The following is a 13299-nucleotide window of genomic DNA, read 5'->3' on the forward strand; positions in this document are numbered from 1 at the left end:
TCTAGTCTGCTTCATGAATATCTTTCTTTTTTTGATGAGGGCAGATGAGTCATTGGCTGCGTGCTGAGGACAACTGTGTGATCCGTCTGATCTACCAGACCTGCTTTTCCATAACAAAGGTTTCCTTTGCCCTGGAGGTCCTTCATAAGTGGAAGTTGAGAGCTCTTTTAATGATATTACCATGTATTGGTGGACATAACTGCATTCTAAACATGCTACCAAATGAGGGATAAAAATATGACTGGATCTGCCAGGCATCTTTTCAGAACAAACAGACTATCCCCATTTAAGTAATTATAAAAGACAAATCAATTAGATATGTCTGATAACCTATCCTATATTCTAAATGACAAAGTCAATGTGAATCACACTTTAAAACTTCATATTATAAATGAATGGACTGAATACATTGTTGTTTTTATTTAAATGACTAGCTACGCGGGTTATATCAGGTATGAAATTTATGTTAATGAAACTTCAAAAGGTGCTTTGCAAAGACACAGTATAACCTTTGAGTTTCCAGCCAATCATTGAGCTAGAAATTCAGCTCTATCCAAACCTCATGCTTTGGTTTTTGTAAACATTAAAATGCAAAGAGTAACTCTGACCCGGCATGGATTTCTGCAAGCAGCTGCTGGAGAAAGGAGCCAAGCGTCTGTCTGGACCCAGTCCAACTAGGCCTCTATTGTCTCAGAGGCTGCCTTTCACTTCTTAAACTCTTCAGTGGAAGGAAAATGAGGTCTGACGATGTGAGGTTCTTTCCCCAGATTCTCCAGCCTCTTTTATTTTAGTCTGGAAAAGCCAAAATGAGGACCCTCCAGCTGCAGCCTCATAGCCAACTAGTAATAAGGCTGGTATTTATAGCAACCCTCAGGCTTACTCCGTCTGTCTGTCTGGTGAAGTCAGGGCACCAGGCGTGGCTGTAGGATCCCCCTTGCACATTCATAATTACACTCATCAGACAAAGAAGCCAAGGCAGCGCTCTCTCAGTAGCGCCTTCTACAGAGAGGACAGGAGAGATCTCAATGCTTCAGGAGGAAAGTTGTGGTGGTGTACTGTGATCAAAGACCACACAGCACTCAAAGGGGTTGGAGTTGGCAGGTTGCCATGGAGATGATGGTGACTCAGTTAGTCTCCTGCTCCTGCAGTCAAAGCCAACTCTTCTCTCTCCTCTCCTGTAAAGGTAACACGGACAGCTACTCTTTGAAGTTACAGTCCTGTGGTGTCTGGGTAAAGACAAGTTCAGACAGTGGGTTAAAGAAATGAAAACACAGTTTCTGAAGAATTTAAATATCACACAGACCATCATTTGTTGAATAGCATTTTAAATGTATCCCATATTTGAGAGATGTTCTGCTCATGATTTTAAGTGCATGTGCTCCCAAATGGCATAGGAGACAATATGCTAACATTCTTTACTTTATGATAATGCTGTTGTTGTTGATGGTATATGTCAGTGACATTTGTACACGTTAGGCATGTATGTCGGGACTATCTGTGTTCCCAATTTCCTGTGTTCTCCCATAAAAAAGTTTGACACATTTTGATAAATATTTTTCCTAGCAAATATTTTGTACTGGAACAAGGCTTAAAACTGCTATACAATCACACACAATCACATCAAAGTCAATAGTTTCCATTAGATATTTTGAAGGTCATGACTTATTGCATTTAAATTACTGCAAAGTGTAAATGTCTGGGTTATTACAATAAAAACGCTATTTGATATTTTGACATATTCATTATCATTTCACAATATGCACTCTCTTCTACCAATTCACAAAGCTAACATAAAAAGCAAAGCTAAAAAAATCTTCATTTTATTGTTACTATTACCAATGATTAGTATACATTACTAATATAAAATAGATGTCTTTACTGTTATTGACAATGTGATTGTACGAGAATGGTAGGGTCCCACATAACTTGTCATGCTCCTATCTGTGACAACAACGTTGCAATACCGGCGTTCTGAGCGCGCATCAACTATGTTAGAGACTATGTGGGGTTGTGGGGGTGCCTGATATTCAAATGTGATCGCCTGACAAAGGCTACTGGGTATCTTACAATTGATCAGTACATTACATTAAAATATACATACATCAAATAAAAAATATTAAAACCCCCATGTAATAGGATTCTTCATTACAATCTGGCTACATAAAAATAAACTTAGACAGCCTGCATGAGCTTCTTGATTGACATAATCATGCTTGATCAACGTTCCAAACAAAGTAGCAAAACAACCACACGCACAAAGATAGCCAAACAAATGAGCTTGCTAGGACATTTGGGGAAAATCAAAGTAGGCTACCACTCTGGACTGGGTGTTACAACAGAGATGTTGTGAATGACTGCACTGTAAAAAATACAACTTGCCTTTAGTACTGCCAAATAACTTTTCTGACTAAACAGAACTCAAATAATCAAATAGTGTAGTGAAACTCATTATAACAAGTTTTCACAACTAATTTGGGAATTTCACCTAACAAACTTAAGAAACTGAGTTGACTCAACTTGTATAATTAAGTATCTATAAGAGAGAAGTTTCCCAAAGTTCACTGAACTTTTTAGTCAAGTTGGCGCAAGCGCATTGTTTCCTAACGTATCAAGGCGACCTGTGGGCTGCGGCTTGAATTTGTCAGGAGGACAGAAGCCAGACACCTTCCCTACCTGTATGCAGCGTGGAGCAAATGACAACAGCGTTGTCAAAGGTAAGTAAGGCATTTAGTTTTATCCAATTGTTATGATAGTCAGTCTTTCTCGGTGTCGTGTTGCTTTAGCTAAGCTGATCTGACTGCCCACATTCCGTTAGCAGCTATCACTAGCTAACGTTAGTGATGTCTAGTTATGACTGAATGTTAGAAGCTTGCAATGTTCTGGGAAGACATAACCGATAGCTGCTAATGCTGAACAAGGATGTTCCTAAAACATTCACTTTCAGGAACAACTTTGTGTAAAATGGATGTCAGCAAGGAACGTTCTTGGAAATAGTGTGGTGTTGTTGAAATAGTAGCTGCTAGCTATTAGGCTAAGCTAGCCTGCTAGCTAATCTTAGTGGCTAAATTCCACCATAGTGATAGCCATACAGCTCAATTAGCTGCTACAGCTCAATTATCAAGGCAATGCAATAGTATAATTGTCTGGTTAGCTATTTACCTGTTTTGCTGAAAACATGTATGTTCCTAAAATATTAACCTTTATAGAAAGACCTTTGTATTGGATGCCAGCGAGGATAGCTATCTCACTGTGGAGTAAGCTAAACCCCCTCACTCCCGCCCAAAGTTTTTAGCAATGTCTTCCAACTGCTGCCACTCGATCTGCAGAGGCGCTGCATATAGGTTGAAAAAAATTAAATGGCAATGTAATTTTTAATGCAACATATGTCAATAGAATGCAGGCACATAAAACAATGGCAACCCCACATTCACATTCGCCGATCGCGCTCCCTTAAAAATGCTTGATCAGAGCCAACAAATGGACAAGTTATAGCTTCATCACTACAGTACGTAAATGTCCTCCAAGATGTTTAAAAAAAGTCCACTACACTACAAACCTATATAAAAAAAAAACAATTTTCTATTCTTGTTTGTTGTTGCAGACTCTTCTGTTGCTATGCAATGTAAGGACTGTCCATTTTCTCACCCGGAGAGACCCTCCTGACCCATTACAGGCTTCATCACGGTCACTAGGGAAAAAGCTGGCTCTGCCTCCACCCCCAGTGCGTGTGCATCTTTAAGACTTCAGGTAAGCTTACATTAAAATTTAATTTGGCATGGTACCATGCAAAAGACAAATCACCTCAGGTCGAAACTACATTCAGTTGTCAATAGTGTACATTCCAATGTGATTTCAGTGCAGTGGACTTTTTTAAACATCTTGGAGGACATTTACGTCGTGGTGAAGCTATAACTTGTCCATTTGTAGGCTGCGACCATAGCATTGGCAATGTACAAAACTTTGCGACACACAAAAGTAGGAAGCACAAACTTCATAATTAGGGAACTCGGAAATGCAGTAGGTGCACCAGTTAATGATGAACTCAACGTGTTTTAAAATGTATGCAAATTATCGCATATTTAATTAGATACTGCCTAATTTGCATATGTAAACACTAAATTACAGAAAACTTGTAATACTTTTTTTTTCATATTAATGTAAGTAATACATTAATATGAGTATAAGTAATACAACTGGGAAAGTTTCATAGTAATATCTGCTAGTTAAAAATTTTACCCTATTCACCTCTAGTGTCTCGCGTTCCTCTCCTTCTCTTTACATTTTCTGTCCTGGCCTGGTTGCACCAGATGGTCGCTAAAAGGCACACGTGCGGAGAACTTTTAATTTATTTTTTGCAAATTTAGTGATGTAGTTCTGTGCTTTTCCACCAAGGATGCAGATGCTGAGGAGGACTAGAGGCATGAAAATTGGAATCTTGACCGTCATTGAAGACGACCACGCCATGAAAGCACCGGACATTGTCACCAATATCGCCATCGTCCTGGAAGAGACTGTTGTTCTACAGGACATCTTATACTTATACTCAATACTTATGACCCCTGTATTTTAAGGAAGAACATTTATTTATTTATGATACATTATTCATTCACAAAGAAAATTGGTGTTCTAATATGTTGGATATTCCCTCAATTTTTAACTTAAGGCATTAAGATCAATTTCCAAAAGATGATTTAATATTCTTCTTTTTAGTCAGCGTTTGCAGAGGTGCCAATAATTCTGGAGGGTACTGTAGGTCAGGGGTGTTCACACTGGCTAAAAATAAAAACATAGTTTGATCTATTTGGATTTTTGAGTTGTTATTTACACTTGTTTTTGGTTAGAGTCAATGTATTAGTTGGCATTAATATATATTTTCAAGTTGGGAGCATTTGTTGATTCAACTTGCTTATTTAAGTTCTTTACTGTCAAGTAGAACTTACTCAAAAAAGCTAGTGAAATGTGTTGACTTGTTTTTTTAAGTTGGAAGAACTTTTGATTCAACTTGAATTTTTGAGTTGCCTACCTAATGTAAGTCCACCTTACTTACAATACTAAGTTGGCATTACTAGATATTTCAAGTTAAAAGCACTTGATTCAACTTGAATTTTTGAGTTGCTAACCTACTGTAAGTCCACCTTACTCACAATACTAAGTTGGCATTACTAGATATTTCAAGTTGGGAGCATTTGTTGATTTAACTTGATTATTTGAGTTCTTCACTGTCAAGTTGAAATTACTCAAAAAAGCTAGTGAAATGTGTTGACTTGTTTTTTTAAGTAAACGCAGAGAGTTTTTTTTTACAGTGTGGGGTCGCCAACGTTTTGTGACATCAAAACAGGGTCTCCGCAGTAGAGTGACTAAATCTCACTAACCGTGCAAGACTAAGACGGGCTAGTAACAGACAGTAGAAGCACCCATGTTTTATAGGCTCCATAGTACAGTATGACTGCCTCTCATGCCAACATCTCAAGCTGAACCAAACAAGTCCAGACCCATGTGGGACTGTGCAGCATACACAGCACAGTTTATAGGCCTATTGCTGACATTATCTGGAATGAGGTCACCTTAAAGCAGACAGAGAAGGGAAAACCACTTGTACCTTTGCTTTACTGAATAAGTAGGGTTTGGTAGGCGTGGCCACAAAGCTACCATGAACCCGAAACACGTTTGTTTCCTCCTTCATCTGCAAATTTCAGACTTAAATTACCACTGAAAAAACTGGCCAATCTGAACTAAGACAGAGTGTGACGGCGAACACATACTGTGACGCAAGCCACTGCTTTGATCAGCGCCCTCTCTCCACACTTTACATTATTACTTTGAGTTGGAGATTCAGGAAGACCTTGCTGGAGCCTGTTGTGAGTGGTCATTGGTGTAAACCTTACTTAAGTATAGCCAGATAAGCATGAAGGGAACTACACATCTGCATTACATACCTACATTTTTAGACAGACCAAAGTTGCATAGCTTTTATGCTCACATCAGAACAAGGTAAAATACTCTCACATCCATTCTTTATCACCTGTAAAAGACATGCATGTAACAGACACTAGCGCTCATGGGGTTCAGCCTCCCTGCTCATGCTGGCAATGCAAGTTTTGAATCCAGAAAAAAGTGTTGGACTATGCAAGTTACATTGTGATGTGTGTGTTATGTCATTGTTGCAGGTATACTAAACAGATACCAAAAGGACCACAGTTCTTTTATTAGTTTATTAGACATCATTTATGAATTACTTTAAATTAGCACATTGTGACCCCTCAACTGTCACGCATTAGTCATGGGAGTCCATGGAGATCCAAGGGGAAAGACTGAGTCATATCTTACAATAGTGTGGAATAAAACATGTCAACTGCACATTGTCCAGTAGGCTACTTTGAAACACAGCACGTGTGTGCCAGAGAGTAAGGTGAATCAGGGGCCTTTCACAAGTCCTGTCCTTCAGACATAATTTAGAATCACAGGCTAGCTTTACTCCTACTTTATTTCGGGAAATAGTGTGGAGAAAAAAAATATAATTCTGTTGCATTGTCAATGTATGTTTCCATATCCATTAGTCATCTTCAGGAAGTCAATCATTTGTATTCATGTAATGTCACTTGTAGTTCTCCAGGAGTTTTCATTAAAGAAAATGTTTCCAAATATTTGCCATGTAACATAAAAGCATGAAAGACAGCATGTTGAACCGCAAATCCACACAGAATTTGCAGAGGTGATGAGTCAGAGCCAGAATTGTTTCATGGTAATTCCTGCAAAACCTGCCTCGATGTGGGGAAAGTGAATCATGATGATGAGACAATATCTATCAGGTCCAGAAAAGCACAACCTACATACAGCCAATCCCATCCCCCTTCAAACTTTTCCAAACATATGGCCAAAGCATGGCTGGGAAGAACTCAACAATGTGAGATGAGGTTGTTTGGGTGAAATACAGAGAAAACAAGTCTGACATGACAAATTGAAAAAATGAGAGACAGGGAACATAGAGATGTTTAAAGCACAAAAATACATGAGCATTTTTGAGGGATTGAAAAGCTCTGAGAGCAATCGAGATATATGACATATAATATATATGATTATGATTTCATAGTTCCTGTCTGGTTGAGAAAAAGCAACTGCGGCTTAAAAATCTATACCAACCAAAGTGTCTGAAGTGTCTGCATTGCACTGCATAGTACTGTACTTTATTGCAGAAAATGCAATATTTTGGACATGAAAATTATTGTACTGCACTGTACTTCAGTATAACTGTAGTGTTCTTTGAAAAAACTGCAGTATAACTGCAGTCATTTTTTGTGGGATGATGTTGAAATATCAGCAATATCTGCATTCACTTCTGGAAATACTTGCTTGGATGAGTTGAATAAATGTGTAGGCAGCAAAGGAAGGTAAGTTACATGTATATCATGATGTATACTGTTCATTTGGAAAGATGACAGGTAAGTATCAATGAATGAGCAAAACAGACAGAATTGCATAGAGGGATAACAGGAATGTTCAGCAAAGAGCCTGTGAATCCATTGCAGTTTCATTTTCAAATGGTCTTTTCCTTCTCCAGTTACATTGGAAGTCTGAATTAGGAGAAGTGCCCACTGACCTGAGGTTCCCGGTCAGAGGGTTAGGGTGTGGTCCCTTGTGGTCACTACTGCCACAGCTCTGCAGCCAAGGCAGCTATAAAAAAAAATTAAAACCAGTCATCACCACATAAATCACTCCATTGTCTCTCTTGACTCTCATAGCATGGAATACTATTAATATGCCATGAAATAAAACAGTCCAACTGACCGTGTTATATAACATTGGAATACCCAGACAACCAACCCAAAGGGCAACACATTCTGGATCATATGCAATGACTGTAGACATGCAGTCAGGCCTGCTAGAAGCATCAGCAGCAGTCTAGTCAAGAGATAAATCTGCATCCGGAGTTGGGTGACATCTTTTGAATATCAGAGATTTTCAGATTTTTCTATCCAAATTGCCCATTCATTTGTGATTTGTTGTCCTATTAGTCCAGACCAAACTGATGTTTGGACATCTGATAACGTCAGGCTGGTCAATGAGCATGTGGTTGATATCGATCGCCACCCTGTTAACAATGACCTCTGTCATGTTGAATTGACGTCAGAGCTTCCAGGGAAATCGTTGCTCGGATTGGCTGTTTAGCTTGCCTTTGCCTACCTGTTAATAAGAAACAGTTTATTTTGCTTTGCTTTGTACATCCGTGCCTTTGTATTTGCACATATCACACAGGCTCAGAATGTATGTGCTAATTGAGTGTGGAGTGGTCTTTGCAGTGTATTCCAGTGCAACTCAACCAGTGGTGTAGTCAGCTGTGGTGTAGTCTAGTTAGCTGTAGTGGGTGTGTTGTGATCAACCCCAGGGATGGATTACTGCACGGGCCTACCGGGCCCAGGCCCAGGGGCCCAAGGGGTCAGGGGGCCCTGAAGCCCAAGCCTGCATGGAATCATTGCCTCAATATCAACAAATCAGGATGTAGGCTATGAGTCTGATTGAATTTAGTATTGGCCATCCCCAAAATGCACCAGAATACAGGAAATCACAGCAAACCAATAAAAAATTTTCTGGGGGAGGACCCCCAAATCTCCCCTTCCACATATTTGACAATTAGTGGGGGGCCCTTAATACATCTGATTCCAAAAAGAATTCAGTGGAAATGCATGGATTCCAGTTTCTTCCGGTAGCAGCAACTAGAATCCATGCATTTCCACTGAATTCTTTTTGGAATCTGATCCCTTATCATACCTGTTCATTCTTACTCGTCTCTTGACTTATCGTGACTAAATTCAAGATGGCTGCAAAGGCTAAACTTCATGAAGATACTGTCTGTATACATCGTCTTGTAAGTAAACTACCAGTGCTTTTTCAAAGTTCTCAATGTCTCGTTTTAAATGTCAGGGCCTTCGGTAGTATACCAATGAAGTGTGGAGATACATTGAGCCTCGTAAATGGTGTAAAACAGTGATTTATTTGCATGGCTAGCCCGATGCCGAAGCACCACCATTGAACAAGCTGTTGGTAGCATCGGCTAACTAGCACCAGATTTTGGAGTGCAGGGGACAAGCCGAGATGGGCTATGAGACATAAGTTCACACTCGGTATCATGTTTCAACACACTTTAGGTCAATATCACACCGGAATTCTCCTTTAATGACCTCAACCTGTCACTCCAGGGGAGAATGACGACTGTCTTTAAACTGGCAGATAAAGTCGCTGCATTTAAAGCCAAGCTTGATTTGTGGGGACGACGAGTGGACCGGGGTGTATTTGATATGTTCCAAACAGTAGTGGGGGTTTTGGGAGAGACTGAGCTGAGGCAGGGCCCTTTCTCTCGCAGCTGGTGCGCGATCACCTTGTTGCGCTTTCAAATGAGTTTGAGCGTTACTTCCCATCCTCCAAAGATCCACGGCAAAGCAATGAGTGGGTCCGCAACCCATTTGTCAATATCCCGAATAGTCCTAACTTGTCAGCGCAGTTGGAAGAGCAGTTGATCGAAATTGCAAATGACGGTGGTCAAGAGTGTGTATAAGGAAACCTCTCTGGCGGGTTTTTGGATCAAAACCAAAGCAGAATATCCCGAGATCCCGAGACACTGAGGGTGTCACTGTCTTCCATCACCCCCAGATGGAAGCTTCTTGTTGCAGGGAAACAAGCAGGGCTCCCACTGATTATATTCGTAATGCACGTTTAGTTCCCATGTTTTGTTCCCATATTTTGTTAAGCATGTTCACACATAGATGTAGCTTCAAGTTGTTCAATATTCATAGTTCATATTGTTCAATTTTCACTTCTTCAAGTTCACGTTTTTCACAAGAGATCGTTACCTTCACTGTTCATACATAACTGGAGCTAGTTTTTTTCAAGTAATGCATGCACAACACATATGGAACATGGGACCCCCCCCCCCCCCGCCGGTCCGTGAAAAAAAAATAGAAATCGAACCGGTCCATGGTACATAAAAGGTTGGGGACCCCTGGACACCACTGAACTCAACAGCCAGTCAACACCCAACAGTCAACACCCACACATGCTTATCTCCTGAACTATAGAACTTTAAGACAGCAGCTAGCTTATTTGGGTTATCCCCATGTTAGATATGACAACTGAATAAACTAGTAAATGTTTGTAGGCAATATAAACCCTTCATACACATTCAGTGTGGTACATCATTGGCCAATGTGCTTAATAGTTAGGCTTGAGTATATGATATCCTGCCACTACAAGGCCTACAAATCTAACTGGGAAGAGTGATATCTTAGGTAACATGAGTAGTAAGTGAACAATCAATTCTGAAGATGGAAGGCTCAACACTGAAGAATCTCCTTCCTTGTTAAGAGTGAATGCTCAGATGTGTCATTTCTTTCAGCATTTTTACTAATTTAACAACCTGGTGAGAGTCACCACAGGGTATCTGTTTTCCTCCCTTCAGTGCTGCTCGTCACTGGCTTCTAATCACAATAGTGATGTTCAAAGTTAATTACAAGAAGAGAAGAGCATGCTGTTTCAAAAGAGGAATTATCAGGATGACATGAGTAAGTCATATTGGCACCATTGAATGAGGGGTGCTGTGATATTGACATTGGACTTAGGAGTCTCCTGCTGATAAGTCTTCCATTCATGGGCACTGCAGGACAGATTGGGACATCACATCAACAGAGAGTGCTTGGGTTGGGCGTATTTATCAATATTTTAGGAGAAGGGAATCTTACCGTTTACTAAATGGCTTTCTTGAGGCTCTTTAGTGAGTTATAAACCGATCAGGCTCAAGTGAAAATTAAAGAAAAAAAGAGGGAAACAATTTTGCAGAGAACCAATGGATATTATTGTTATAGTATTACAGTATATCAATGGATACTAGTGATTGGCATAAAATGTATGCATCAAATTAAAACCAGACAAAATGAAAACCATGTAGTGTCATTCTAAAAAACTGGACAAAAGAAGGTTCACATCAGCCCTTTTTGCCTTTCATGCATGACCCTGGAGCATACATTTGTTCCAGCTGCACTCAAAGATGCTTGAAAAGTCTCTGGCCAGATAAAAAAGAGGATCAAAGTGAATCCAGAGTGTATTGGTCCTACTCCAAATTGGTGTTAAACAGCAGGATTACAACATTAGAGTAAAACTAACTCTAAAAAGAGTAAATAATTAACATTTCTGTGCACTGTAGAGTGTCATTTAAAATCAACACTCTTTTAAGTATTAGGCTTACTCCAGTTGCTACAGCCCTTTATATCCATTCATAGTAATAAATAAGGTCCAAGAACCTTCACCTTATAGGTGAAGATCACATCATTCTACTGTAGGAGAAAGTACACAGACACATTATGCCAGTAAGCATTGAGTGCCCAACTTTGTGACATCTCCAAGTTGGCAAGCCAATACTGATTGAGAAAGTAATCAATTTCACATTGAATCCAGAAGGGAGATACATTTCCCACGTGCAGAGGGGGGCGCTATTGGCTCAGTGCCTGAGCCCCTGCCCCTTTGCCTAGGAATGTCCAAAGTGCCCTTTTGAGTGGCCATTTAAATTATTGATGCTTCGTACAATTACTCATAAACATTTAAAAATGAACATGTCAACTATTCGAGAATAAAACATGTTTAAAAGTAATATAGAAGTAATGTAAAATGTAAATGTAAATCAGGTTTCTAGGCCAATTTGGTCTCATTGCATTTATCCCATCCGTGAATTAGTGAACACACAGAGCACACTGTGAAAACACAGTGAGGTAAAGCACACACTAACCAGGAACAGTGAGCTGTCTTGCTACAGCGGTGCTCGGGGATCAGTGAGGGGTTAGGTGCCTTGCTCAAGGGCACTTCAGCCATTCCCACTGGTCGGGATCACACCGGCAACTCTTCGGTGCCAAGTCCGAAGCAGGGGGTCAGGATTTGAAGGGTTAGCTTCAGCCACTTAGCATGGCATTTGGCCGCCGACATTTTTGAAAACATGGCGTTACATGGTTGCAACTTCCGGCACCAGTTTCTACATGCTGATTGGTAGATGACAGCTCATGCACGAGTTTAGTGTTGAGCGTCCTCGCGCATCCACGTTGGTTTGCATTCCTGGAAGACGACAAATAAACAACTAACTACTTGGATTAAGCTATTGATACTTGTCTTAATGCCTACATGGTTAGGCTGTATTATACCGGACTTTGTGGTAAATAAAAGAAAAAGTAAATGTTGTCATATCAGGATATTATTTGCCTTATGTGTGGGTTGACAAGGTAACTGACTGCCATATGATGTATAGCAATGACCTATATCCAATTATTAGCCTACTCATTGCGTTGTGTATGAAAACTATTTTAAAACGTAGCCTGTATTCCTACCTGTAGTCCATGACAACGCAACGTCTGGATCATGTAACCTGTCTCCCCAAGTGATTTAAAACGAAACAAATGTCAATGACTTATTTAGTTTGCTTTCTTGCAACATTGACATGATTAGGCTATGCATTTGATTTAAATGGCCAGGCTTCCAGTCGAGGCAAAAACCAAAAGTTGCAGACTCTTGAAATGCCTGCTCGAACCACAATCCCTGAGGGATATGCGCTTCTATCGGTAAGTTTAACTTGCGTTGGCTTCATTTCGTCTACCTGCAAATGTAGCCTACTGTAGGTTTAACAAGCTGCAAATTCACACTGGGTGCAGCAAAAATCCCAGCTATCCACAAGTTTCTTAAATCCCATGTCTACTTAGTCATTTTTGTTGGATAGCCTATTGCGTAATAGGCCTACAACCTGTCCAAATATAGCATTTAGGAATCATTATTTGTGTAGCCTAAAGTGACTCAATATTGATTCGCATTGTTTACAATCACATGAACATCACATTAAATAACCTAGGACTTAAGAGACAGGGCAAACTTCTACCACCATTCCCAAAATGTTATCGCTTTGTTTGTTTGCGCTTATAACGAGGTGAAGTGAAGCGCGTTCCCGAACAAATTCTTTTCCTCTGAGGGAATGTCCAATCTTCATCAACGACATACCGTCGTACCTGACGTTGTCTCTGTCTGTAACGTGGAATCTAATAGGCTAATTCTTGCTGGTGCCGGAAACGAACACCCATGAAACGCCATTTTTGTAAAGATGGCTGCGGTCAATTTCAAACTTTTTTGGCTGAAGTAGCTAGCCTAGCATGGGCCATTGAAATGAATGGGGGCGGGACTTAGTCACTCTCTCCAGTTATATATAATACCTCCATGGTCCGAAGCCCTAACCAGTTACCATGACTGCCCCAAAGGTGGTAGCCTCGTCTACCTACGCTG

At 40.1% G+C, this 13299-nt stretch overlaps 1 long non-coding RNA gene across 3 annotated transcripts; it reads left to right on the top strand.

Moving 5' to 3' along the window:
* Positions 1-2369: 2369 nt before the first annotated feature.
* Positions 2370-4800, top strand: LOC143126314 (uncharacterized). 3 transcript variants are annotated; one of them, XR_012987454.1, is made up of 3 exons: positions 2370-2714; positions 3602-3747; positions 4393-4800. It is a non-coding gene; the product is annotated as an uncharacterized LOC143126314 (long non-coding RNA). The 3 variants fall into 3 exon arrangements; XR_012987455.1 differs by lacking the exon at positions 2370-2714 and adding an exon at positions 3487-3505; XR_012987453.1 differs by lacking the exon at positions 2370-2714 and having other exon boundaries at positions 3440-3747.
* The last annotated feature ends 8499 nt before the right edge of the window (positions 4801-13299 follow it).

Source organism: Alosa pseudoharengus, unplaced genomic scaffold, assembly GCF_046254945.1.
Source record: "Alosa pseudoharengus isolate Yale_2024_CS ecotype anadromous, Long Island Sound unplaced genomic scaffold, YU_APseudo_1.1 YU_APseudo_1.1_scf_16, whole genome shotgun sequence".
NCBI lineage: Eukaryota > Metazoa > Chordata > Actinopteri > Clupeiformes > Clupeidae > Alosa > Alosa pseudoharengus.